The sequence below is a fragment of the Eriocheir sinensis genome, chromosome 55 (assembly GCF_024679095.1).
Source record: "Eriocheir sinensis breed Jianghai 21 chromosome 55, ASM2467909v1, whole genome shotgun sequence".
Classification (NCBI taxonomy): Eukaryota; Metazoa; Arthropoda; class Malacostraca; order Decapoda; family Varunidae; genus Eriocheir; species Eriocheir sinensis.
This window is the reverse complement of record NC_066563.1, coordinates 1053190-1080171: the sequence shown is the minus strand read 5'-3', so window position 1 is coordinate 1080171 and position 26982 is coordinate 1053190. Positions and strand designations below refer to the sequence as shown.

General features: G+C 41.6%; 1 long non-coding RNA gene across 1 annotated transcript in view; it reads left to right on the top strand.

The window, feature by feature from the left end:
* LOC126983842 (uncharacterized) overlaps positions 1–26982 on the top strand; it is a 100126-nt gene that overhangs the window by 63649 nt on the left and 9495 nt on the right. Inside the window, exon 3 of the long non-coding RNA XR_007736263.1 lies at positions 21638–21689. This is a non-coding gene — a long non-coding RNA (uncharacterized LOC126983842). The remainder of the gene's footprint in view (positions 1–21637; positions 21690–26982) is intronic.

Below are 26982 nucleotides of genomic sequence, written 5' to 3'. Positions count from 1 at the left end.
CCTCCCCTTCCCCCTCAACTAAGCGTATACAACTACTAATCATTTTTTTCTTGTTTCATTTTATTTTGTTTTTATTTCAATCTAAAAATGTTAATGTCGGGAGTTTATTTTTTCTGGGTGGGGATCATTTTTTTTTCCCATTTGTTTTGTTTATCTCATTTAATTTTGCATATCGTTATTATTTTTATATGCTCGTGTAGGTCCTCGTGCGAAGGCAGAATTCATTTTGTACTCTGTTATCTGTATATTTTATTTTATGTATATTCTCAACCGAAAAAAAAATGCTCTTCCTCTTTTTATGGCGTCAGGAAGAGAAGTGGAAGGCATTTTTTCCTCATCTGTATTTTTTCATTATTTTTTCGTCGGGGGAACAATGTATTCACGCAGGTATTTTATCATTCATTTTTTTTTTCATTTCATATTTTTCATTTTAGCAAGGCGCTGTTTTTAGGTGTAGCTTTCCGCCGTGTCCTTTTTTTTCCTTTCTCTCTCTCTCTCTCTATCTCTCTCTCTCTCTCTCTCTCTCTCTCTCTCTCTCTCTCTCTCTCTCTCTCTCTCTCTCTCTCTCTCTCTCTCTCTCTCTCTCTCTCTCTCTCTCTCTCTCTCTCTCTCTCTCTCTCTCTCTCTCTCTCTCTCTCTTCCATGTTCATTACTTTCCTAAAATACGTATATGCTAGAGGGGAGATACAGTATTTATTTTTGAGCGTTCAATTATACGGGGAATTCCTTTTAAAATAGTTATTCAGAACAAAAATAGTTGTGGTGGTATTAATGGATATGGGGAGGGTAATGGTGATGGGGAAGATTGCGGTAGGGGCAGTGGCAGCAAGAGTAGTAGTAGTGGTAGTAATAGTAGTGGTGGTGGTAGTAGTAGTAGTAATAGCAGTAGTAGTAGTAGTTTTTTTTCTTTTACAACAAAGGAGACAGCTCAAGGGCACAAAAAAAGTAAACAATAATAAAAAAAAGCCCGTTACTCGTTGCTCACAAAAAGAATCCAAAGAGGTGGCCGAAAGAGAGGTGAGTAGTAGTAAAGTAGTAGTAGTAGTGGTGGTAGTAGTAGTAGTAGTAGTAGTAGTAGTAGTAGTTGAAGAAAGGAAATTAAAATGTTTGAATATCAAGGGAAATCAATACATCCTATGACTAACAGGAGGCAGGAAACAGGGAGCGTGAGAAAGGATTGGAGAGAAAATAATAGAGATACAAGAAAGATGACAGAGGTACAAGTGAAGAATAGCTGACGAAAGACTAAGACACTTCCTCGATAGAACTCTTAAACAACCAGACACACAACACGGCTTCCGAATATGAACGGGAACAGGCGCATCGCTCACTTGAACACACGAAACGATAGGGCACTGCACAGCCCGGAAGAAGCAATGGAAGAGTTAACGAACACATAGATTGCTGTAAAATAATGCCAATAACATTAAAAAAACCCATCATAATAGAAGGAACACATATTGAATACTCCGATACGGGAAAAGTCCTAGGTCTAACTTTGGGAAGAGATGGAGCTAGGAAACACGTGAATGAGTTACTAAGAAAGGAATAAAAAAAAGAGAGCACTAGCGTAATTCTGTAGGTTCAAGAGCATTCCTTTAAATATAAAGATGTACCATATAGAAGCATTAACTATACCAATCATACTTTCACAACTGGAAAGGCTACAGTCAATACAAAATAAAGCACCAAGGTTTGCACACAATGAAAAGTATCAATATTCAGAAAACACAGAACGTCTGACGCCTCACTCCTGCTTGCTCTCCAGGCGTCCCTTCTTAGTGAAACGACGACTTCTTGTTTCGTCGGTACCGCTTCCTCTTCCGAGCCTTCTTCTCCTTTTAAGCGAGGTGTTGTCTATTGCGATCGTCTTATATCTGAAGGGAAACAGGAGGTGCCACATGTAAGCCCTCGAGCCTACTTCAGTGTCCTTGTTTCTTTTCTGTTTATTTTTGTGAAACGATTTTGATTTAGTGATCGGTGTTGAAAAGGAGCCTGGGGAGGAGGAGGAGGGGGAGTAGTGGTAGGAGGAGGACGCGTACGAGGGGGAGGAAGCCTTTTACGTTTCTTGATCTTCTTTTACATTTCTATATCTCCTTTTCCGTTTCTTTATCTCCTTTTCTGTTTCTTTATCTCATTTTTCGTTTCTTTATCTCATTTTCCGTTTCTTTATCTCTTTTTTCGTTTCTTTATCTCATTTTTCGTTTCTTTATCTCATTTTTCGTTTCTTTATCTCATTTTCCGTTTCTTTATCTCATTTTCCGTTTCTTTATCTCATTTTTTTCTTTATCTCATTTTCCGTTTCTTTTATCTCATTTTTCGTTTCTTTTATCTCATTTTCCGTTTCTTTATCTCATTTTTCGTTTCTTTATCTCATTTTCCGTTTCTTTATCTCCTTTTTCGTTTCTTTATCTCATTTTCCGTTTCTTTTATCCCATTTTTCGTTTCTTTATCTCATTTTTCGTTTCTTTATCTCATTTTCCGTTTCTTTTATCTCATTTTTCGTTTCTTTATCTCTTTTTTTCGTTTCTTTATCTCATTTTTCGTTTCTTTTATCTCATTTTTCGTTTCTTTTATCTCATTTTCCGTTTCTTTATCTCATTTTCCGTTTCTTTATCTCATTTTCCGTTTCTTTTATCTCATTTTTCGTTTCTTTTATCTCATTTTTCGTTTCTTTATCTCATTTTCCGTTTCTTTTATCTCATTTTCCGTTTCTTTATCTCATTTTTCGTTTCTTTATCTCATTTTCCGTTTCTTTATCTCATTTTCCGTTTCTTTTATCTCATTTTTCGTTTCTTTATCTCATTTTCCGTTTCTTTATCTCATTTTTCGTTTCTTTTATCTCATTTTTCGTTTCTTTATCTCATTTTTCGTTTCTTTATCTCATTTTCCGTTTCTTTATCTCATTTTTCGTTTCTTTATATCATTTTCCGTTTCTTTTATCTCATTTTTCGTTTCTTTTATCTCATTTTCCGTTTCTTTATCTCATTTTTCGTTTCTTTATCTCATTTTTCGTTTCTTTTATCTCATTTTTCGTTTCTTTATCTCATTTTTCGTTTCTTTATCTCATTTTCCGTTTCTTTATCTCATTTTTCGTTTCTTTATATCATTTTCCGTTTCTTTATCTCATTTTCCGTTTCTTTTATCTCATTTTCCGTTTCTTTATCTCATTTTTCGTTTCTTTTATCTCCTTTTCCGTTTCTTTATCTCATTTTTCGTTTCTTTTATCTCCTTTTCCGTTTCTTTATCTCATTTTCTTCCGTTTTCCCTTCAACACTTCGACAATTCCCTTTCCTCAAACACGCCTCCCTCCTCTTACGGTAATCCCATCGTTTATGCGCTCTTTTTACTCTGCGTCTCTCCTGCCTTTCCCTTTCCCTTCCTCATTACACATCCACCCTCGCTGCTCTTCCTCGTCCTCCTCCTGCTTTGATAATTCTCCTTCTCCACCTTCTTATTCCTATTACTTCTCCTTCCCCTCCACCCTTCCTTCCTCAGAGCCCAAGACGATCTCATTTCCTTGCTTTCTCATGTGTTAATTTTACCTTGCCTTTGTTTTTATTTTTTTTATTGATGTATTGGTGTTTTTTTCATCTCACTCTCTGCTTCTTTCTTTCCTGTCTTTTTTTACCATCTTTTCCTCTCTACCTAACCCCTTTTAATTCTTTTCCATTATCTTGTTTGTTTGCTTCTTATCTCAGTATCTTCTCTTTTCTTTCCTATCAACCTATTTTTCTTTCTGTATCTCATTATCTTTTCTCTACCTAATATATTTTCTTCTCTCCCATCATCTTGTTTTCTTTGTATCATGATTTTATTCTTTCTAACTCATTTTCATCTTAGTTTTCATTTTTTACATCACTATCTTTTCCTATCTTTCTACCTGACCCTTTGTTTTCTCTCCCATCGCCTTGTTTATGGTTCTTTAAATAATGTTATGTCTTTTAGTCTTTTTAGTTTTCCTTCTTCAAACGTTTCTAACTCTTTTATCATCTTGCTATCTTATGCCTTCTACCTCTTATCCCATCGTTTCATATCCCGTTACTCTTTATCTACCGCTGTTTCCATGTTTTTTCCCCTCTTAAACTCCTACTTCGTTGTTTTTATTCTCTATCTCTCCTCTCCCTTTCCCTTTCCTTCACTACATCTTTTTATCCACCTTCTCTTTCAGTCGCCTTACGTTTCCTTCCTCACACTTATCTTTTAGCTTTTCTCCATCTTCCCTCTCCTTTCTCTCTTCCCTCGCCTCATATCCCATTAGCCTTCCTTTTCCTCCTAAGACTTACCTGACATTTTCTCACCTGACCTCCTCTTCTGAGCACCGATTTAGCCTTTCTCACCTTTCCCCGTCGGCTGCTTCTTCTTTTCCCTACCCTTCCAATCTCTTAACTTATAATTTTTTTTCCTTCCTATCCCTCCTTCCTACTCCCTTTAAGTAACCGTCTAATTGCTAAAAACATCACCTTCTTTTTTCTCTCTTGCCTTCTTAAATTCGTCGGCTTCTTCTTCTTTTCTATCACCGTCCAATCTCTTAACTTATCATTTTTTTCCTTCCTTTCCCTCCTTTCTACCCCTTTAACTAACCGTCTCATTGCTAAAAACATTACCTTCTCTTTTTTTCTCTCTCTTCCTAAATTCGTCGGCTTCTTTTTTTTCCCTTCCCTTCCAATCTCTTAACTTATCGGCTTTTTCCTTCCTATCCCTCCTTTCTATCCCTTTAACTAACCGTCTCATTGCTAAAAACATTACCTTCTTCTTCTCTTTTCTCTCTGTCTCCCTAAATTCTCCCTCGTTTTCGTTTCTTTACCTCTTTTTCGTTTCTTTATATCCTTTTTCGTTTCTTTATTATTTTTTTTATCTCCCTTTTCGTCTCTTTATCTCTTAATCCGTCATTTTTCTCACTCTCCTCTTTCTTACCACATTTTCCACCTCACCTCTTGATCAGTTTTTTTTTTCCCTCTTCTCTTCTCTTTTCTCTTTTTCTTCGCACGTTCTCGAACTTATCACTTAATCCATCACTTCTCCTCTTCTCTCCTTGTTTTTTCTCTTTTTTTTTCACATTTGCCAACCTATCTCTTATTCCAACACTTTTTCTCCTGCCTCTCCTTCTTGTCTTTTTTTCTTTTTTCACATTTCTCAACCTATATCTTATTCCTACACTTTTTCTCCCTCTTCTTTTCCCTCTCTTTTCGCTTTTTTCTTTTCACATTCCCCAACGTATCTCTTAAGCCATCACTATTTTCCTCTCTCCTTCTCTCCATCTTTACTCTTTTTCTTCCAGCATTCTCCAACCCATCTTTTAATCTTTCCCTCTTTCTCTCTCTTCTTCTTTCGTCTCTTTTTCTTTCCGCATTCTCCATAACTTTTCTCTCTCTCCTCTTCCTCTCTTATCTCTCTTTCTTCCCACATTCTGTAACTTGCCTCTTATTACATTTTTTTTTGTCTCATTCTTTTTTTTTTTTTTTTTCTCTTACCGCATCGACCAATCTATCTCTAATTCCATCACGTTTTCTCTCTCCTTCTCTCCTCCTTTCTCTCTCTCTTGCGACATTATCCAAGTCACCTCTTAATCCATTATTTTTCTCTCCTCTCTTTCTCTGTAATCTTTTTTTTTTACACATTATCCAAGTTCCTCTTAATCCATTTCTTTCTCTTCGTCTCTTATTCTCTTTTATATTTTTTCTTCCCACACCACATTAATTATTCTCTCTCCTCTTCTCGTTTTCTTTTCTCTTTTCAATCCCATATTCTTCCAGCTTACCTCTTGAACCATCTCTTTTTCTCTCTCTCCTCCTCTTTATCTTTAATCTTTTTCTCTCTACTCTTCTCTTTTCTCTCATTCCTCTCACATTCTCCAACTTACCTCTTAATCCATCACTCTTTCTAACTCCTTCTATTTTCTCTTTTTCTTCCAACATTACATCACTTTTTCTCTCTGCTCCTCCTCTTTTCTCTCATTCCTCCCACTTTCTCCAACTTACCTCTTAACCATCACCTTTTCTCTCTCCCTTTTTCCCTCTCCTTCCCACTCTCTCACCCACCAACTTCCGACTTCCTCCTCTCACGCGCCCCATCACCTCGGCCTTCCTTCTCCTCCCTTGCCGGGTCTTGTGGGGTTGGATTCCATTAAGGGGAGGGAGAACACACCCTCTGAAAGATTTCCAATAAAAGAGGGAAGCTTTATCCTCCGTAATTAATGAAGAAACGGTAATCAATAGCTTCCGGATGTAACTCACAAATTGGACGTAATGATGGTCCGTCTTTCTTGCTCTCTCTCTCTCTCTCTCTCTCTCTCTCTCTCTCTCTCTCTCTCTCTCTCTCTCTCTCTCTCTCTCTCTCTCTCTCTCTCTCTCTCTCTCTCTCTCTCTCTCTCTCTCTCTCTCTCTCTCTCTCTCTCTCTCTCTCTCTCTCTCTCTCTCTCTCTCTCTCTCTCTCTCTCTCTCTCTCGATTTTCTGTCTTGTCCGTCACTCCTTCCTTGTTCATCAGTTGGGTTGTTTCTGTCTCTTGTGTTTCAGGTTGTCGTCTCTGTATTTTCTGTCTGCTGTTTGATATTTTGTTTGACTTTGTTTCTCTGTGTAATGGTTGTTTATCAGTTTGCTTGTCTCTATATGGCTCTCTGTGTTTCACCTTTTTTGTTCTCTGTCTTTTCTGTGTCACTGCCTGTCTGTCTTTCTTTCCTTTTGTCTGTCAGGTGATGTTATGTTCCTTTCTGTCTGCTGTTAAATATTTTGTTCCTTATTTCCGTTTGCCATTTGATATTTTGTTTCTTCCTTTCTGTCTGCTGTTAGATATTTTGTTCCTTATTTCCGTTTGCCATTTGATATTTTGTTTCTTCCTTTCTGTCTGCTGTTAGATATTTTGTTCCTTATTTCCGTTTGCCATTTGATATTTTGTTTCTTCCTTTCTGTCTGCTGTTAAATATTTTGTTCCTTATTTCCGTTTGCCATTTGATATTTTGTTTCTTCCTTTCTGTCTGCTGTTAAATATTTTGTTCCTTATTTCCGTTTGCCATTTGATATTTTGTTTCTTCCTTTCTGTCTGCTGTTAGATATTTTGTTCTTTATTACCGCCCGCAAAAGAATTTTGCGGAAGGTATTGTTTTCAGTTGTCTAAATTGGTTTGTTTGTTTTTAAAAAAAATTTGTCTGTAACGCTATAACTTTTGAATCATTACAGCTAGGATGTTGAAACTTCATAGGTGGACTACTAATGGCCCCACACAGGACAAGTTCGATTTTCAAGGTCAAAGGTCAAGGTCACCGAGGTCAAAAATAAAACTGGCAAGAGTTTTGATAGGTGAAACAGGGCAGGACCTCGCCCAAGACTTAATTTCATATTTTCACATTTTGAGTACTCCGACCAGAGGGTGTTGGCAGCGGGCGGTTTGCACTTGTTAGAGTGTCCGATGTCTAGTTTTTATTTGGTGTTTGATACTTGGCTCCTCTCTTTCTGTCTATCGTTTGTTAATATGTTCGTTCAGTTATGGTTCATGTTCCATCTTCTAGACAGTTTTCATTCATTTCCTGTACCTCCTCTCTTTCTTTCGAGAGTTTAAACTTTGCATCAATTTCCAAGCATACATTTTACACTGGAAAGTAAGATTAAGACAATGCCTTCCCCCCACGCGCGCGCACACACACACACACACACACACACACACACACACACACACACACACACACACACACACACACACAGACACATCTCATGAAGGAAGCAAGGAAGGAAGGATATCATGGGATGCTGCATTCTTGCCCCTGCAGCGCCCTCATCATCTCCTCATTACCTGGGGGACAACACCTGAATGATGATTGAATTTAAGACCCGGACAGGTAATTCAATCTCGCCCCCACGCTTAAAATCACGGCGGGACAGGTCAGCTAAAATTAGAAGTGTTGAGGATGATGGAGAGAAGGGAGGGGAGCATTAGAGAGAGAGAGAGAGAGAGAGAGAGAGAGAGAGAGAGAGAGAGAGAGAGAGAGAGAGAGACGGGGAGAGAGAAACAGCAAGAAGGGGATGGATATTGGAAAAAGGGCAAAAAAACAACTGGTCGGTACACAAAAAACACACAATAGAGTAGATTAATGGGGAAGAAAAAGAACGGCGAGCATTTTACGCGACTATTGACAAACATTCGAGAGAGAAAGTAGATGAAGAGCCGAGGAGAGAATAGATACAGTGAAAGGGAAGGAATATAACGAAAAAATAAACTTTAAACCCTCGAAAGAAAGAGAAGAGGTAAAGGAAATGAATGAAAAGTGACTGAAGGACGGAACGTGAACGAGAATTGATGGCAGGTGAGGCGGCGGCGGCGGAGGAGCAGGAGGAGGAGGAGGAGGGAAAAGGGAATTGGAGATAAATAAGAAAGAAAGGCGAGGAGAGGAAAATTATAGGTGAGGGAAGAGGATGAAAGACTGGAGGTAAGGAAGACAAAGTGAGGGAAATAAATCAGAGGAGGCGGAGGAAAACAGGACACGGGAGGGAAAAACATGGCACTAGGAGGAAAATCAAGGATCAGAGGAAGAAGGAAAACAAGCCAGTAAAGAAAAAATATACTAGACGTGAAATGCACACACACACACACACACACACACACACACACACACACACAAATATAGATAGACAGAAAGGAAAACAGACAATCAGAAAGACGTTATGTGAAGAAAGAACGAAAAAAAAAAGAATGAGAGAGAGAGAGAGAAAGAGAGAGAGAGAGAGAGAGAGAGAGAGAGAATCCTTCATAGGGGAGAATACCAAGACCTAAATAACTTAAGCATTTCATACCTCGGGAAAATTAATACTTGTAATGATAATAATAATAATAATAATAATAATAATAATAATAATAATAACTAATAATGATAATGGCGTTGAGGGAAGCATAACTCCTTTCATCTTTCCTCTCCCCCTCCCCTCCTCCCCCCCTCCCCTTACATTCCAGCTTGATCCCATTATCTCGAAGGATGCTGATGTTGGTTCCTGGAAGACCAGTTTTAATCAAGGCCTCTCATTATCCCCGAGACAAGATCATCCTTTAATGTGATCACCACCTCCTCCTGCTCCTCCTCCTCTTCCACCTCCTCTTCCACCTCCTCCACCAGCTTCTCATCACCCCACTTCACTCTTCATCACTACCCCGACCATCATTTATTCCACTTAAGCGTCACTTCTCTTTTTCTACCCCATTATTTTCAGCATATGCCTTTATTTTTGTATGATATATTTGTTTCTACAGTCACTATCTTCTTCCACCTACTCCACCACTTCCACCAGCATCGTCACCGTCACAATGAGCCTCCTTCACCATCAGCACCATCTCCACCATCACCATCACCTCCACCATCACCACCACTTCCACTACCACCATCACCTCCACCATCACTTCCACTACCACCTTCACCTCCACCACCACCATTACTTACCACTATCATCACCACATCCACTACAGCCTTCACCTCCACCATCAAAATGAGCCTCCTTCAACACCAGCACCTCTTCTCATAACTCCACTTCCACCATCATCTATCACCACCACCACCTTCTCCACCTCTTCTTCCACCTCCTCGACCTCCTCCTCCACCAACTTCACAATGAGCCTTCTTCACCACCATCACCATTTCTCATAACTCCACTTCCACCATCGTCATCACCAATACCACCACCACAAGGTATTTTATTTACACCTCCACCTATCTACTTCTACTCCTTCATCTTCACTCTTATCTACGTTATCTTTTCATCATAACTTTCTACTGTCACTATCCTCTTCCTTTATTAACTCCGCACCCTCACTCTTTCCCCTAATCTTCCTTCCTCCTCATCTATGTTATCTTTTCTTTCTAATTTTCTACTGTCACTATCCTCTGTACTTTCTATATTAACTCCTCAACGTCACTTTCCTCATAATCTTCCTTCCTCCTCATCTATGTTATCTTTTCTTTCTAACTTTCTACTGTCACTGTCCTCTGCACTTTCTATATTAACTCCTCAACGTCACTTTCCTCATAATCTTCCTTCCTCCTCATCTACGTTATCGTTGTATCTTAAATTTCTTCTCTCACGATATTCTTTTCTTCATTCATTTTACTCCTCTTCCTCACCTCCCCGAATTTTCAACCTCATCTACGTTATCTATGTCCTTAACTATCTTCTTTCTCCTCCTATCATCCCCCCTTCTCCACTTCATTTACTCCTTTCCCTCCCTTCTCCCCCTTATTTTCACCCTCATCTACCTAATCTTTGTCCAATAACTGTTTGAATTTCCACCATCCCTCCTTGTCACCTCATCATCTCCTCACTCTTATCTTCCCGTCTTCACTGTCAACACCCTCATCACTATACCTGACCTCTCACCTTCACCCAAGCATCTATCTGTCCTTGTAACTCCTTCCAACCTAATTTTAACCTTATTTCACCCCTCTACACCATCATCACCACAGCATGCATCTACCTCCAACCTTTATCACCCATCAACACTCCCTCAACCTCATTTAACCCCTTTTCACCCCATTACCACCTCCCATCATCACCCATCATCTCAACACCCCACTTTTCCAACCTCGAAGCTTCCCTCCTCCACCTCTTCCCCTGCCAAAGCCACCTCGTTCCTCCCCTTTGACCCTGCTGTCATGGGTGGGTGGCATGGAAGCGTCCCTCTGATTGGTCAAAAGGAGCGCGGCAAAGGGGGATGCCTGCCTGTGATTGGTGGCTTGAGATAAGTGGTTTTGAAGGGCCAATGGTTCTCGCGAGGCCTTGCAGGAAGTGTGGGATGGCATGACCTGAGCCTATCTCTCTCTCGCGCTCTGACTCTCGCTCTCGCTCTCATTCTTGCTTTTGTTCTCGTTCTCGCTCTCGTTCTCGTTCTCGTTGTTCTCGTTATCTCTCGCTTACGTTCTGCTTTTCGTTGTTCTCGTTCTCTCTCTCGCTTTCGTTCTGCTTTTCGTTGTTCTCTCTCTCTCTCTCTCTCTCTCTCTCTCTCTCTCTCTCTCTCTCTCTCTCTCTCTCTCTCTCTCTCTCTCTCTCTCTCTCTCTCTCTCTCTCTCTCTCTCTCTCTCTCTCTCTCTCTCTCTCTCTCTCTCTCTCTCTCTCTCTCTCTCTCTCTCTCTCTCGATTACCACCCATTTTAAAACACTCATCTCTCCCTTCCCTCTTTCCTTTTCGTTCCTCCCTCCCTCTTTTCTACCCTCCCTTTTTCTCTTCTTTCATACCTTTTTTTTACTTCAGTTTGAGAGAGGAAGGTGGAGGGAGGGGTAAGGAGGGGGAGGGGGAGGGGGGGAGGGGGGAGGAGCACAGGGGCGTAGGAAAAAAGTAGCTTCGAGCGGAATTGCAGTTTTATTTTTTATTTATTTTTTTTGTAATATGTAAAGTTGTGGGTTCTTGTATTTATATTCCTGCAAAGTGTAACAATGGAACCTTTTGTGGGGTCTGTTTTCACTGTGTTCTCTCTCTCTCTCTCTCTCTCTCTCTCTCTCTCTCTCTCTCTCTCTCTCTCTCTCTCTCTCTCTCTCTCTCTCTCTCTCTCTCTCTCTCTCTCTCTCTCTCTCTCTCTCTCTCTCTCTCTCTCTCTCTCTCTCTCTCTCTCTCTCTCTCTCTCTCTCTCTCTCTCTCTCTCTCTCTCTCTCTCTCTGTCTCTCTCTCTCTCTCTCTCTCTCTCTCTCTCTCTCTCTCTCTCTCTCTCTCTCTCTCTCTCTCTCTCTCTCTCTCTCTCTCTCTCTCTCTCTCTCTCTCTCTCTCTCTCTATCTATCTCTCTATCTCTCCCGCTCTCTCCCTCCCATTGACTCTGCCCTTTCTGCCCCTCTTTCCTCCCTTTCTTCCAAATCTCCCCAAAATTCATTATCTCCCTTAGTCTCCCTCCCTCCACCCTTTTCACCCTTCCGATTCTCTTTGAAGGCCTAACCTAACTTTACTTTTTTCGTAGTAGTAGTAGTAGTAGTAGTAGTAGTAGTAAAGATACCTCTCACAACGCAACTAATGGATGGAGGCCGTAGTTTAAGTAGTAGTAGTAGTAGTAGTAGTAGTAGTAGTAGTAGTAGTAATTATGGTTGCAACAGTTATTTTTTGTTGCCATTAATTCTGTAACTGTCGCTTTTTTTGGTGTTTGTTTGTTTAGTTGTTGTTTAATTGCTGCTGTTTATTTAGTTGGTCTTGTTTCTGTTCCTATAATTTTTGCGATGTTTTTTTTCCAAACGTTCTTGGCGATAGTCATGTCTGCAGTGAAAAGAAGTTGGATACCATTACTGTTCCCATTAGCTATGCATTTGTTTTCTTTAATGGAGGAAAGAAACAAAGTACACAAGAAAAAACATTAGCGGCATGAAAGACGAAAAAACATAAACAGGAAAATAAAAAAAAAAGGAAGCTCAAGCGCGTACAAATATGAATAAAAATTAAAACAGATGAAAAGCGTACAGAAAAAAAAAATGGAAAAGACAATGAATATATATGTACAGCGTTAAGATTTAGGTGGAAGATGTAACGTAAGTGTAACTTTAAAACAATGTATCAAAAGTCCTCTCCACCCGAAATTGACCTCTCTTTTGGCTACTCTTTGCTTTTGTCTATTATGGGAGCGGCGAGCAGCGGGCTTTTTTTTTGTGCACTCTTTTTGTTGCCCTTGAGCCGTCTCCTTTGTTGTATTTAAAAGATATACTATAAAATAAATATAAGATGTAGTGTTGTAATATAAAAAGTACTACAGCTCGAGGGGAATAAAGTAATCCTCATCCCTCTCGGCACACAACAGTAGCTCACATCTCCCTTCCACGTATCCTTAAGAGAGTCCTACAGGAGGGTTCTAACAGGTCCTATCTCGCTCCTGGTGACTCATGGCGGAGGAGAGAAGCAATAACGCAACAACAAGGGCGTGAGGGCAGGAAGAGGGCGGGAGGAGGAGGAGGAAGAGGAGCGAGAGGAAGGGAGATGGCCCAGGCGAGAGGAGGATGAAAGGAAGTGAATGAGGGGATGGAAGGAGAGGAGGTGAGAATTGAACTGAAGAGAGAGAATGATTGAAGGAAAGGGAGAGGAGAATGATGAACAGAGGAGGGAAGGAAGAGAAGAGAGAGTAGAGGAAAGAGGAGTATAGTCTGACGCAAATATAAGGTCAGTTTGTCAGCTTCTTACTATTTGAAATTGGGTATCTAATATTCTGTATACATTAAACAAGTCTATAGTGCTATGAATATGTCGCTTCTTACTATTTGAAATTGGGTATCTAATATTCTGTATACATTAAACAAGTCTATAGTGCTATGAATATGTCGCTTCTTACTATTTGAAATTGGGTATCTAATATTCTGTATACATTAAACAAGTCTATAGTGCTATGAATATGTCGCATTTTAGAATAATGACAAAGAATTATATAAGCTCCATAGCACGTGGTATTTTTTTTATTTCCGACGTTATCAGCGATCAAGGCACCATGTCCCTTCTGGTCCCTTCCTCCCTCACCTCCACGCTCGATGGCAGCCACTCCAACGGCTGTCCTTCCCCCTAGGGCTAGATGCGGCAGCGCTGTGGCCCCGAGCGCGCCTCACCTAAATTGCCCATATTCGTGTCAGACTATAGAAGAGAAGACAATGAAGTAAGAAGGAAAGGAAATGAGACAAGAGAAGAGAAGTAAGGGATGAGCAGAGTGACGATAAAGCAAGATAGAGAAAATAGAGGAAACGAAGGAAAGGGAAAGAGGAAAGAAAACAAGGAAAGGAGAAAATAAATGGAAATGGAGGAGGAAGCGGAAATATTTGATGGCATATGAAGGGAATGGAGACAAAGGGAGGACAGGATGGGAGACGAGGGAAAGGGAGTGAAGGCCAATAATACAAGACAGAAAAAATAGATGATGGGCGTGGCTGGCTGGAGGGGCGTTAGTGTGGGTGATTTAGGAAGTGGCGGTGGGTGGAGAGCAGACGAGAGTGGGTGGGGTGCTTAGAACAGGGTGGGAAGGGCGGGGCAAGGAAAGGGAGGGAGAAAGACACTGAATATAGGGCATGGAAGACTAGAGGGAGGCAGGGCTAGGGAGAGAAGAAACCAGGGAGCATAGTTAGGTTTACGTTGTCAGGGTGTATTTTGTAAGGGAGAAGGTATATATAGGGCAGGATGAGGTAGGGTAGAGCAGACACTTGACAGAGGGTTGCAGGGTGAGACAAAATGAAACAGAACCAAGGGAGTGACAGGGAGAGAAGGGACAGAGTAGGATAGTGATTAAGAAAGGTAATACAAAGTTTGGTAATGCATAGTGGTATAGGGTGAAGGCAGGGAGACTGGGATGCACAGGGAGAGAAAGGGAGAAGAAAAGAACATTGATATGGGTGGTATATAAGGTTTGACTGGGTAATACAGGGTGGTACAGGGTGAAACAGGGTGAGTCAAGGCAAGGTTAGGAAAGAAACGGAGGGGACAGGAGTGCACAGGATGAGACAGGGAAGAAATTATAGACAAGAGATGGAGACAGGGTGGGACAGCGAATAATATGAGTGGTATTCAAGTTTCGACTGGGTAATGCAGGGTGGTACAGGGTGAGTCAAGGCAAGGTTAAGGAAAGAAAGGGAGGGGACAGGAGTGCGCAGGAAAGAATTAAAGGCAGGGAGAGATGGAGACAGGATAGAACAGCGAATTGGACAGCGAATTATATGGGTGGTATTCAAGTTTCGACTGGGTAATGCAAGGTGGATCAAGGCAGGGGTGAAGAAGGTAAGGCAGAAGGCAGGGGTGTGTAGAGTGAAAGAGAAGGTGAGGTAAGAAGCAGTTACATGTATGGATGGGGCGCGTAGGGAAGACAGCAGCCACTCCATAGATCTGCCAAGTAATATTGTTTCTTGTGAACTATTGAAGGGCGATGCGTGCACCTAACTTAGAGGGGAGAGGGCGAGCACACACACACACACACACACACACACACACACACACACACACACACACACACACAGACACGCACTCACTTTACGAGCTAGATACTGCCTCTTATCACTTTTATACAACGAGAGAGAGAGAGAGAGAGAGAGAGAGAGAGAGAGAGATGAGAGATGAGGGGCGTGAGAGGGTGAGAAGGGCGTGAGGAGGTGGTTAAGCGGAAAAAGCCAGGGGAAAAAAGTTTATAAGTGGCCATTTTATAAGTCAAAAAGAGTTCCGATCCTTTTTGTAGAGACTCTCGAGGAGTTTCCAGTCCTCTTCCTCCTCCCACTTATGATTTCATGGAGTTTTCGTTTCTCATAAGGGGATTCCGGGGAGTTCCAGTTTATTGTCTTCAGTGGAAATTTGAACCAATATTAGCCTCTTGTCTTTTAATTGTAATACCTGGAAAAAGAGAGGAAATATTAATACACTTCCAATGCCTGTCAAAAAAATAATGTGTATGGAAAAATTTAATGAGGGTTTGATTTTGATTTTCACTTTTTTTCTTCTCCTTTTTCTTCATTTTTTATTTCTTCTTTTTCTTCGCTTCTATTTCGTCTTCTTCGTCTTCTTTCTTATTTCTTTTTCTTTTTTCTCCTTCTTTTCTTTTTCTTTTTCTTTTTCTTCGTCTTCTTCTTTTGCTTTCTTCTTCTTCTTCTTCTTCTTCTTCTTTTTTTTCTTCTTCTCCAGTGTTGCAATAAATTCCATCTTCAGGGAAAAATAGATAAAAAACAAGATGATCAAAATTGGAGGATGTCAGCATTATCGAAAGAGAGAGATGGAAACAATTCTAATATATTATCCGTTTGCTTGAGAGAAAATACAGTAGGAATTCGGAATACACCACTTTCTCTCTCTCTCTCTCTCTCTCTCTCTCTCTCTCTCTCTCTCTCTCTCTCTCTCTCTCTCTCTCTCTCTCTCTCTCTCTCTCTCTCTCTCTCTCTCTCCAGAAGACAGGAACGAAAGAAAAAAAAGTGAGAAAGAGAGAGAAGAGAGAGAGAGAGAGAGAGAGAGAGAGAGAGAGAGACTAACACAGGCCTCATCGTCACCAATAAGGATCTTCTCTCTGTTGGCAGGCGGGACCGACACTCCTTCCCTCCTTCCCTCCTTCCTCCTTTCCTTCCACCCCTCCCTCTCTCTCTCTCTCCACTGGGAATATTGAGGTGATCAGTATACAGCAAACAAGGATATTTTCACCTCTGCCTCCTCCTCTTCCTCTCCCAACCTTCCTCCTCCTCCTCCTCCTCCTCCTCCAGCACCACGGCCTTTGCTCTTTCCTTTTCCAGACGCCATCAGAGGCTCCTAAAAGGCCTCCGTTTGTCTCTTCGGTCGCCAAATGGTCGTCTTTATATTAAGAATTCTTCGTATTGTTGTGGGTAATAGTGGCTATAATGATGTAATTGTTCTTGTTGTTTTATTGTTGTTTGATATAGTAGTAGTAGTAGTAGTAGTAGGAGTAGTAGTAGAAGTAGTAGCAGTAGTTGTAGCAGTAATATATATCGGTTATCTACGTATTCGCCGTCTGTTTTATGTGGCAACTGACGATGTAATACGTATGGTTGTGTTTGGTTGTGTCGCTATGCCCACGCTTCCCAGAACAACACCTAACGATACGAGATCACCGTTCCCAGAATATCGTACTCAGAGCCTCGTATTAACCGGTTTCTGAGCGGTAGTTATTGCCAAAAACACCAATAATTAACCATTTTAACGATAACTATATATGAAGGCAGTTATTGGGGTTGAGGAGGCAGTTTTTGGGTCGGAAAACGGCAAACATGGGAAGCTGAGCACGACAATCTGGCAGCGTTGGAGGAGATAGATGTGTGTGTGTGTGTGTGTGTGTGTGTGTGTGTGTGTGTGTGTGTGTGTGACCGTCTCCTGCTAGTGTTTATGTGCATAGAGTTTGTGAGTCTGTGCGTTCCTATCTAAACGGAGAGATTTTACTAAGACTGATTATTTTGTTAGTTAGATAAAAGGAGTAAAGGGTTAGAAATAAAGGTATGGATAAGATCGAGAAGAGTTAGAGGTTGGTATAAGGGAGATAATGTGCACTTTCTTATAATGTTGTGATAGTATTTTGTTTTTCTTTTTGGTGTAGCATTTGTGAGTATGTGTATCGTATTCTGTCTACGTGATTCGTTCCCGTTTCGCTTGAACAGTTATTTAATTAAGGGTCATCATATCTGCCTTCTAATTACGCGAACTTGTTTTTTGGAATTTCTTGGCTCTGATCTTTGGTATGTGACGAGAAGATATTAATTTCAATCGTCTATATTTTCGTCGACGTCTTCCTTGACATTTTCCCGCGTGACCCAGTCATGAGACGCTTTGGTAACCTCGTCAAGTGAATTCCCCGTGGAAAAAACAAGGCATTTTCTTTCTTTTTATCGCCGTGTTTTTTTCCATTAGGTCCTTAAGTGCCTCAAAAAAACAAAATAACGACCTTTACCGCCCTATGCATTGTAAGGGGAACAACATTTTTTTAACCTTCCTCGGGCAGCAGAAAATATTTACACTCCATTTTTCTTCATCGAGTTTACATAACATTGAAAAATCACCGCTGGCTCTCCCTCGAAAAAAGCGCACCCCAAAAATATTTCCCGAGAATCTTGAAAGGAGATGAAAATTTGCTGGTTGTCTCATCTTTTCCCCCAAAACAATATCCACGAAAGACGATCACGGGACCAGAAACGCGCGTGGGGGGAAAAAAAGGAGGCGATGATTATTGTCTTTGATCTCCTGAGCTGCAGAAAAACGTCCCAAAGTGTGTCATTTGTATGTTAATTAAGGGTTGATATGAAATTTCCTGGGAAGCGCCGGGGCCCCTCGCTATAAAAGTCGAGCTGGAAGGCAGGGACGCGAAGGTTCTTTTTAGCTGAGTTTTAGGCCGAGGAGGAAAGATTGGGCCTGAAAGTTTTATAGGAAGAGAGAGAGAAGGATGGAGATTAGATATTTGAAATGAGACAACAGGAGAGAGAAATGTTTTTGTTCTTTGAGGGAAATATAAGATTTTAGTGGACGCGAAGGTTCTTTTTGGCCGAGTTTTAGGCCGAGAAGGAGGAAAGATTGGGCCTGAAAGTTTTATAGGAAGAGAGAGAGAAGGATAGAGTTTAGATATTTGAAATGAGACAACAGGAGAGAGAAATGTTTTTGTTCTTGGAAGGAAATATAAGATTTTAGTAGACGCGAAGGCTGTTTTTGACCGAGTTTTAGGCCGAGAAAAAGGAAGGATTGGGCTTGAGAGAGAAAGAGATGGATAGAGTTTAGATATCTGCAATGAGACAATAAGAGCGAAATTTTTTTGTTCTTTGAGGGAAATATACGATTTTAATGGCGCTTAGAAAGAAAAGGAAAGTAAGACCAGGGAAAAAGAATGAGAGAGAGAAGGATGAAGTTTAGATATGTGGAATGAGACAATAAGAGTGAAAAATCTTTGTTCTTTGGGGAAATATATGACTTTAGTGGCGTTTAGAGAGAGAGAGAGAGAGAGAGAGAGAGAGAAATCGTTTACACAGAAAATGGGAGGAGATCCAAGGCAATATAAAGCAATTTGGAGGAAGAGCGAAAGAGAAATCTGTTTTAGCTTTCTCGACGCAAATGGGAAAAAAACGTTAGAGTTGATAAAAAATAGGAGAGCGACTGTGTGTGTGTGTGTGTGTGTGTGTGTGTGTGTGTGTGTGTGTGTGTGTGTGTGTGCCAATCAATTATGAGGAGAATGTTATGTGATCCGATGACAAGGAAAAACTATCTCCTTTCCTCCTCCTCCTCCTCCTCCTCCTCCTCCTCCTCCTCCTCCTCTGTTATTTTCTCTTATTATTGACCTTCCTCCATACCTATCCTTTCCTTTCCTCCTCTCTTCTCGTACTTCTATCCATTTTTCTCCTATTCCTTGCTTCCTACTTTCGTTTTTGTCTTTTCTAACTTTCTTTTGTTCCTTTCTCCATTTCTCTTATTGTTGATTCTTCTATACCTTTCCCTCCCTTTCCTCCTTTCTTTCCTCAACTCTCTCTTTCTCTCCTCTCCCTTCCCTCCTATTTCCTTCATATTTATCTTTCCTATCTTTCTTTCTTTCCTCTGATTTACTTCTTTATCTTCGGCTTTTTCTTTTTTTTTTCCTTATCTCTCTTTCTGTGTACTTTCTTCCTTCCCTCCCAATGTTTTTTTCTAATTTTTCTTCCTTTCTTTACTTCCTCCTTTTCTCTCATTGTTGACTTTTTTCTTTGCCTTTCGTCTTTTCTGTCCCTATTTTCTCCCTTTCTTTCCTCTTCCTTTCCTCCGATTTTCTTTCTTTACTTCCTTTCTCTTTTCGTCTTCTTTACTGAGTTTCTTCCATACATTTCCCTCCCTTTTCTTTTTTCTTTCCTTCCCTGTCACTCTTCTCTTCCTCCCTTTCTATTTTCTTTTTTATTTTGTCTTGCCTCCCTTTCTTTGCTCCCTTCCTTCCTTCCTTCCTTCCTTCGTTCCTTCCTCCCCTTCGCGGCCGTTACCAGCTCCCCTCTCTCACCTATTATCTCCTCCTCTCTCCCGGTTCTCTAATTTATCCTTCCTATCTCACTTCCCAGAGCCTCCACCCCCTCTTTTCAGTTTCCCTCCTCCTCCTCCTCCTCCTCCTCGTTAATATTAGCTAAAGGAGGATCTTGATCATGCAACCGTGACATTAGACCTGCCCCGCCCCTCTCACTTGATAGGAAGAGGAGGAGGAGGAGAAGGAGGAGGAGGAGGAGGAGGGATAAGGTGATAAGTAAAAATGAGGGGATGAAGGGAAAAAAAGGACGAAAATGTGAAGTTGATAGAGGGTAAGAAGAGAGGGAGGAGGAGGAGGAGGAGGAGGAGGTGAAAACAAAAACAAAAACAAGAAAAAGGGATGACAAGAAAATAATAGCGAAAAGAACGAGAACAAAAACAAGAGCAAGAAAAAAAGAACAACAAGAACGAGACCACGAAAAGGAACAAGAGAAAAACAAAAAAGAGCGAGATCAAGAAGAACCTAAACAACAAGAACAAAAATAACAAAATCAAAAGGGGAAGAAAGAAAAAGAAGAAAAAGATAAGGACTGGAGACTTGATGGCGGGATAAGATAACAGGAAAGACAGAAAAAAAAGAAAAATGAATCAAGAAAAAAAAGAAGGAATGAAGAAAGGGGATGAAACTGACACTATGGGAAGAGTATAAGATGAACACCGAGTAATGAAAAAAAAAAAAGTATCTTGAGGTAAAAAAAAACATAATTCAAGTTTCCTTCTTTTATTTTTTTTCCTTCCTCATCGCCGAGCTGCCTTTGTTTGTGCCGGCTTACCAGTTGTATTTGTAGTGTCTGCCGTGGTGTATGACTTGCTTGGCCCATGCTGGCCCCGGTTCTTCACTTGAACAAAGTCGCTGAAGTTAGGGTTGGTAGAAGATCTGGGCGGCGTGTGGGTGACCTGTCACCCCTCAGCGATAGTTGATAATTGTCAGCGTGCATCGGCGGGACTCAGCTCTAGGTGGCTCACCACGCCCACACGCTGACCACAGCCGCCGTAGGTGGTCGGGGTGGTAGGCGTGGTGGTGTTTGGGGTGTGCCCGTGATGGCAGTCGTGGTAGGGGTGGTGGAGGTGGTGCAGTGCCTTTAAACTTACCTGACTTTACCTTGTTTTGGAGGTCACGCAGGAGATGGCTTCAAGCTGGCGTATTCCTTAGTCCAGGGGGCCGAGAGGTTACCTCTCCCAAGACTTCTCTCCCTTCCCTCCCTCCCTCTTTCACTCGCTCCTTCTCTCCCTCTCTCCGTCCCTCCCTACCTCCCTTGTTCCACCCTCTGAGAAGGAAAAAAATGCAAATTCATTAAGGTGGTGCCGCCGCTACCTGACATGTAATTAACATGATAATGGCCTGGACGAGGGAGGAGGGAGAGTTTTCCGCCGCAAGATGGGGCCCGCCTGACTCACACCTGCCCGCCAGGGGACGCTGCGGGGGGCGGGGGGCAAGGCTAAATACGGAAGGGGGGAGGGAGGGGCTGGAGGAGGGAGAGATGTAAACCTATTAGTGGTGAAGGGCGGCTGAGGGAGGGAGAAGAAGGATGAGTAAGAAATGTAGGGATTGTGGAGAACGGAGTGGTTGGTTTCGTGTGTGTGTGTGTGTGTGTGTGTGTGTGTGTATGTGTGTGGTGGGAAGATTGACGTGAGGAAACAAAGTAAAAGTGAAGGCTTTGTTTGGAGTGAAGGAAGGAGTCACAGGGTTGGAGTAGTGCTAAATGGAGGAGGAGGAAGAGGAAGAGGAGGAGGAGGAGGAGGAGGAGGAGGAGGAGGAGGAGGAAGAGGAGGAAGAGAAGGCCTAAAAGCACGGAAATTTGTTGTGGTAATATTGGGAAGAGAGAGAGAGAATGTGTTCTTGTCTTAGTTCATTAACCAAAGGACGAACTACACACACACACACACACACACACACACACACACACACACACACACACACACACACACACACACACACACACGTACAACCCACAATGCTAAATAATGCCCAATACTCATGAAGCACACAGATTACACACGACACTGCAATGGTCTACACACACACACACACACACACACACACACACACACATACACGACAGTTTCCGCGCCATGCATGCACATAGACAACCATGAAAATAAAAGCAACGACCGCCCATAAATTCTGTAAAAGTATACAAAAGCGCGGTGCACGCGAAATACGAGAGGATTGGCCTCGCGAATTCGCGGTAAATTCGCTGTTTTCTCTCTTTCCAGAATTGATCGTCGCGGCTCTGACCTTGAACCGAGACGCGTCCTTCATTATCGGGTAAGTGGAAGGAGAGTGGAGGATGCAGGAAGGCTGAGAGAGGCGGAAAAGAGGGAGCAATAAGTGAAATTCCAGAAAGCATTGAGGAGCAGAAGAGAAGAGAGGAAAAAAGTTAGAGTTGAATAAAGAATGTAAGACGAGAGAAAGGCAAAGGGGAGGAAGAGGAAGAAGAGAACAACAAGTGGATATTCAGGAAGCATTGAGGAGCAGAAGACGAGCGAGAAGGAAGAACTAGAGTTGCGCAAAGGATAAATGGCGATGGAGTAGATAGAATAAAAGAGGAACAATAGAAAACGGATTAGAGAAAGGTAAAGGGAGAGAAGGATGAAGAGAGGACAAGATGTAGGTTATTCAGGAAACATTGAGGAACAGAAGAGAAATAAGAAAAGACAGAGTTGCACAAAGGATACGATACCATGAATAAAGGAAATAAAAGAGGAAAAAAGGCAAAAGGGAGAGAAAGGAAGAGAAGGGAGAGGAAAGGACAAGAGGTGGGTTATCCAAGAAGCATCAAGGAGCAAAAGAGGAACGGAAAGGTATATAGGATCGGAGAAGGGACGGATGAGTGAAAGAAGCTGAGAGGTGAGAGGAGGAGAGAAAAGAGAAGTAGTAGAATAGGAAAGGTAACGCTGACGCGGAAGGAGTATAGAAAGATGGAGTGACCTCTGAGCTTGAAGCCATAAACAGGAATAGAGAAATACGTGGAAAAGGGAGAGAGAAACGGGTCAGGAGATGAGAGGAGTGGTATCTGCAGAGGGAGAAGGGGAGAAAACTAGACAGACAAGAGGGAACAAAGGACAAAGGACAAATATAGAGAACAGGGGTATGAAAGAGGAGGTTGAAAGGAATAAGATTGAAGAACCAAATCTCGAAGTATGAGGATGCTGGTGAAGGACAAGAGGCAGAACAGAAAGACATAAGCAACAACGAAACATTACAGAAAAACAAAACTTCACGACGAGAGGCAAAGAAAGAGAAAGTTATGTGAGGCAAGATTGATGTAAAAAGGAATGCAAAATTGGAAGAGCGGCAAAAGAAAAAAAAAAAACTCAAGCACTAAAAAGGAGAGCGAACGGAATGAGACAAGCTCGGCAATGGATGTGAAAGAGACGGACAAAGGTAAAAGGAAAAATAAACTTGAACCTGGAAAATAGAATATGATTGACGACGGAGAGGACAGAAGTGACAGTTTTACCTATAATAGTTCGAGGCGTATATATATATGACAGCCCAGGTGAGAGAGAGAGAGATCAACGCGGCATGTCACCTGAATTATACATCACCTGAGGGAAGACGGGTGTAATAACTCGCCTTAATTTGCGTATAATTCAACCCCGCCGTTTACCTGGAGGCGGTGGCTCGTAAAGGTGTGCACAGGGGGGGAGACGTCATTATGAATACAGGTGAGGCGTGTGTCGGGTCACCTGTAGAAGCTAATTAGTTCTTGCCGGGTCGTGTTTTGTTTGATTTTTTTCCCCACTTCGTTGCAATAAGAGTAGATTATTTGTTACGGGTAATTGCCTGGTTTTGAAAATGGAGACTTAGTTGTATATTTTTTGTTATTTTTCTCTCACTACACTTTTTTTTCTCTTAATCGTGTTCTCCCTTTCTCCTATTCTTCTTGAGTTATCCTTTTGCAATGTTTTGATATTAGAGTGAAAGAACCCGTCTACTAATACAACTAATCCTAATACTGCAACAACAACAACAACAAAACACACACACACACACACTCTCTCTCTCTCTCTCTCTCTCTCTCTCTCTCTCTCTCTCTCTCTCTCTCTCTCTCTCTCTCTCTCTCTCTCTCTCTCTCTCTCTCGTGCATCTCAATACATTCACCTGAATCCCACATAATCTCACCTGTCCAGTCAAGTGACGCCCCCATTCACCTGTCCACCTGTCTTGTCCTGTGCGGCCCCTTACGTAAGCTCAGGTATGGTCAATGAATTTACTAATTACTCCCAGACGCCTCCAATTGATTTTGTTTTACCTTTCTCCACTTTTTTTTCTTAGTCTTGCTCTCCCATGCCTGTCTTTCTTGGGTGATGTCTGTGAATTGTTCAGTCAAAATAGTGAAAGTTCGTCTACTAGTACTAAAACTGATATTACAACAACAACAACAACAACAACAACAACAACAACAGCAGTAACAAGAGGAGAGTATCGAGGCACCTCTCCTCCCGAAATTGATCTCTCGTCTGGCCTCTTCTTTTGTTTTTTTCATTTGTTGTAATAGTTTCTAGCGGGCTTAATTGTTGATGTTTTTGTTTTCCCCCCTTGCTGTAAAAAATAACTACTACTACTACTACTACTACTACTTATTTTATTGCAGTGGGCCAAGCTATTTCTGTCAGTCAAGATTGTGTCCATTCCTTTTCGTCTCAGTTTCCGTCCCTCTCCCTTTCCATTTCCTCCCCAAGGCTGAGGTTTGGTTTGGGAACCTTGCTAACTCTTGTCAACCTTCTTATGCCCAAACTTGTGAGGGGGAGCCACGAGGTCAGAGTCCTTCGAGAGTTTTTTGTGACTCAATGGCAGCTGGTATCGATTGGGAGTTAACTTTCGTCCTGCTTTAGTCCTTCGCTGGCGCTGGCGTAATGGAGGACACGAAGAAATGGGCTAAAGTTAGATAAAGTCATATTTAACAGACATAGGAAGAAAAAAGGATGAAAAGGAAGAAGAGGAGGGGAATGATGTTCACGATCATGAGGAGGAGGAGCAGGAGGAAGAAGAGAAGGTGGATGAGGGAAAAGCGGTGGAGGAGGAGGATTATGCTGAGGATGAAAAAATTGACGATGACTGAGCGCGGTGGTAACTCTCACGCTTCCATTACTAGAATTGTGAAAGGGAAACATTTGACTTTTCATTTCAATAATAACTTTTGTCACGAACTCAAACTAATAGAACGTGTGTGCAAAATATCAGACAACTTAAATTTTGATAAAGTTCTCGGTAGATATATAGACACGTAAGTAGGCAGAAAATCAGATGAATACGTAGATTGTAGAGATACATAAATAGAGAGATAGATACATTGATAGAGAGATAGATACATAGACAGATACAGTAGATGGAGAGATAGATACTTAGATTCACAGATACAGAAGTGCATAGATGGGAGGGTTAATAGATAGATACGTTTTTTCATTTCATACATAGACAGATACAGTAGATGGAGAGATAGATACTTAGATTGACAGGTACAGAAATGCGGAGATGGGAGGGATAATAGATAGATGCGTTTTTTCATTCATCTATCTATCCATAAAGTGAAGTCGAGCGCTTAATGGTTATTCGTTGTTGTGAGTGGCAGGACGGCCGTGTGCTCACAACGCAGTGTTTCGCTTTTTGTGTTGAAATGCGTTGCGGAGGCGGCAGGCATGAATGTGTGTTGGCGGGGAGATACATTTTCCAATTTTACTATTTTAATTTTTTTTTCTGAGTTGATCTTCCGAAGTGTTCCCGACTCCTACTTCTCCTCCACTCCCACTCTGCTTCCTCCTCCTCTCCCTCCACTTAACGCCTCTCCTCTCTCTCTCTCTCTCTCTCTCTCTCTCTCTCTCTCTCTCTCTCTCTCTCTCTCTCTCTCTCTCTCTCTCTCTCTCTCTCTCTCTCTCTCTCTCTCTCTCTCTCTCTCTCTCTCTCTCTCTCTCTCTCTCTCTCTCTCTCTCTCTCTCTCTCTCTCGCTCTCTCTCTCTCTCTCTCTCTCCAGTCTTTCCCCTCCACTGGTATCACACACTCCACCTCACTTCCTCATCCCATCTCTCCTCCTCCTCCTCCTCCTCCTCCTCCATCCCCCAGACACTCCTTTTAGTGACCATCCGTGAGTGTCAGGTGCCAAGAGACTCCGAAAGTAAGTGAATTCAACCCAAACTTTACCTGAACTAAGACCTACCGCTTCTTTTCTCCTCTCTCTTTCTTTTCCTTTCCCTTTTGGTGGCGTTTCCGTGGTCGCAGAATGGGATTGAGGCTCCGAGGGAATGGATTGAAGGACTGGACGTGATTAGCAGGAGAGTGAGAGTGAGTGAGTGGATGACCTATTCCGTGAGAGGGGAAAAGAGGGAGGTAAGAGAAGGAGAGGGAGAGGGAGAGTGGGGGAAAGAGGCGGGTCGTGAAATGCAAAGGGGAATGTATACCTGCCTACTCTTGTATTCGTGATTAGCTAAAGTATTAATTAAGGAGATAGCTCTTACCTGTTCTGTTTTACCTGCGTGTTTTTTTTTCTCGTCGCTTCTGCCTGTCATCTCTGGTTTCCTCTCTCTCTCTCTCTCTCTCTCTCTCTCTCTCTCTCTCTCTCTCTCTCTCTCTCTCTCTCTCTCTCTCTCTCTCTCTCTCTCTCTCTCTCTCTCTCTCTCTCTCTCTCTCTCTCTCTCTCTCTCTCTCTCTCTCTCTCTCTCTCTCACACACACACACACATCTATGTACAAAGGTGATCCAATAAATGTCGGTAGTTTATTTGCTAGTCGTGTTTCTCTCTCTCTCTCTCTCTCTCTCTCTCTCTCTCTCTCTCTCTCTCTCTCTCTCTCTCTCTCTCTCTCTCTCTCTCTCTCTCTCTCTCTCTCTCTCTCTCTCTCTCTCTCTCTCTCTCTCTCTCTCTCTCCAATACAGCGTTGCTTCGCGGTTTATTTGGGGGTTTTGAATCGCTTTAAAGGGATCAGGATATTAAATTCTGATATCTGGCGGGTCAGGTGGGGCGCCGTGCTATGGCCGCGCCTTTTCAGAGAGAGAGAGAGAGAGACCACTATTTTCTGTTTTCCATCGATTGGTTTTAGATTTTTTCTTTGAATAGCTTATTTCAGCCTAGTAATAATGGTGATAAGAAGAACATCAAGATGAACAACAACAATTAAAACAAGTGTTGATAATGGTCATAATTATAAAACAATAATAATAGTAATAATAATAAAATAATAATAATAATAATAATAATAATAATAATAATAATAATAATAGCAACAGTAATTATAATAGTAGTAATAATGACTAATGAAAATACTCGTAATATATTGAAATGTGCGCTTGTTTAAAAAAAGAATGTTGAAATACTCTTAACAACAAAGCAAATGAAAACCTGCTGTGAGAGGAAGGGAAAGAAGTGTGTTGTAATATAAGATAAAATTTAAAAACACGTCAGAGGGAAGAAAATAAGTTACAAATGAAAATAAGTAAACAAACTTACGAGAAAAATGTAAACAAATAATGATTCAGTAAGATAAACACGCAAGCAGTCAAGAAAAACAAACCCACGTTATGCATTTTAAAAGTATGACGCCAACTTACGTAACTGAATGCATTA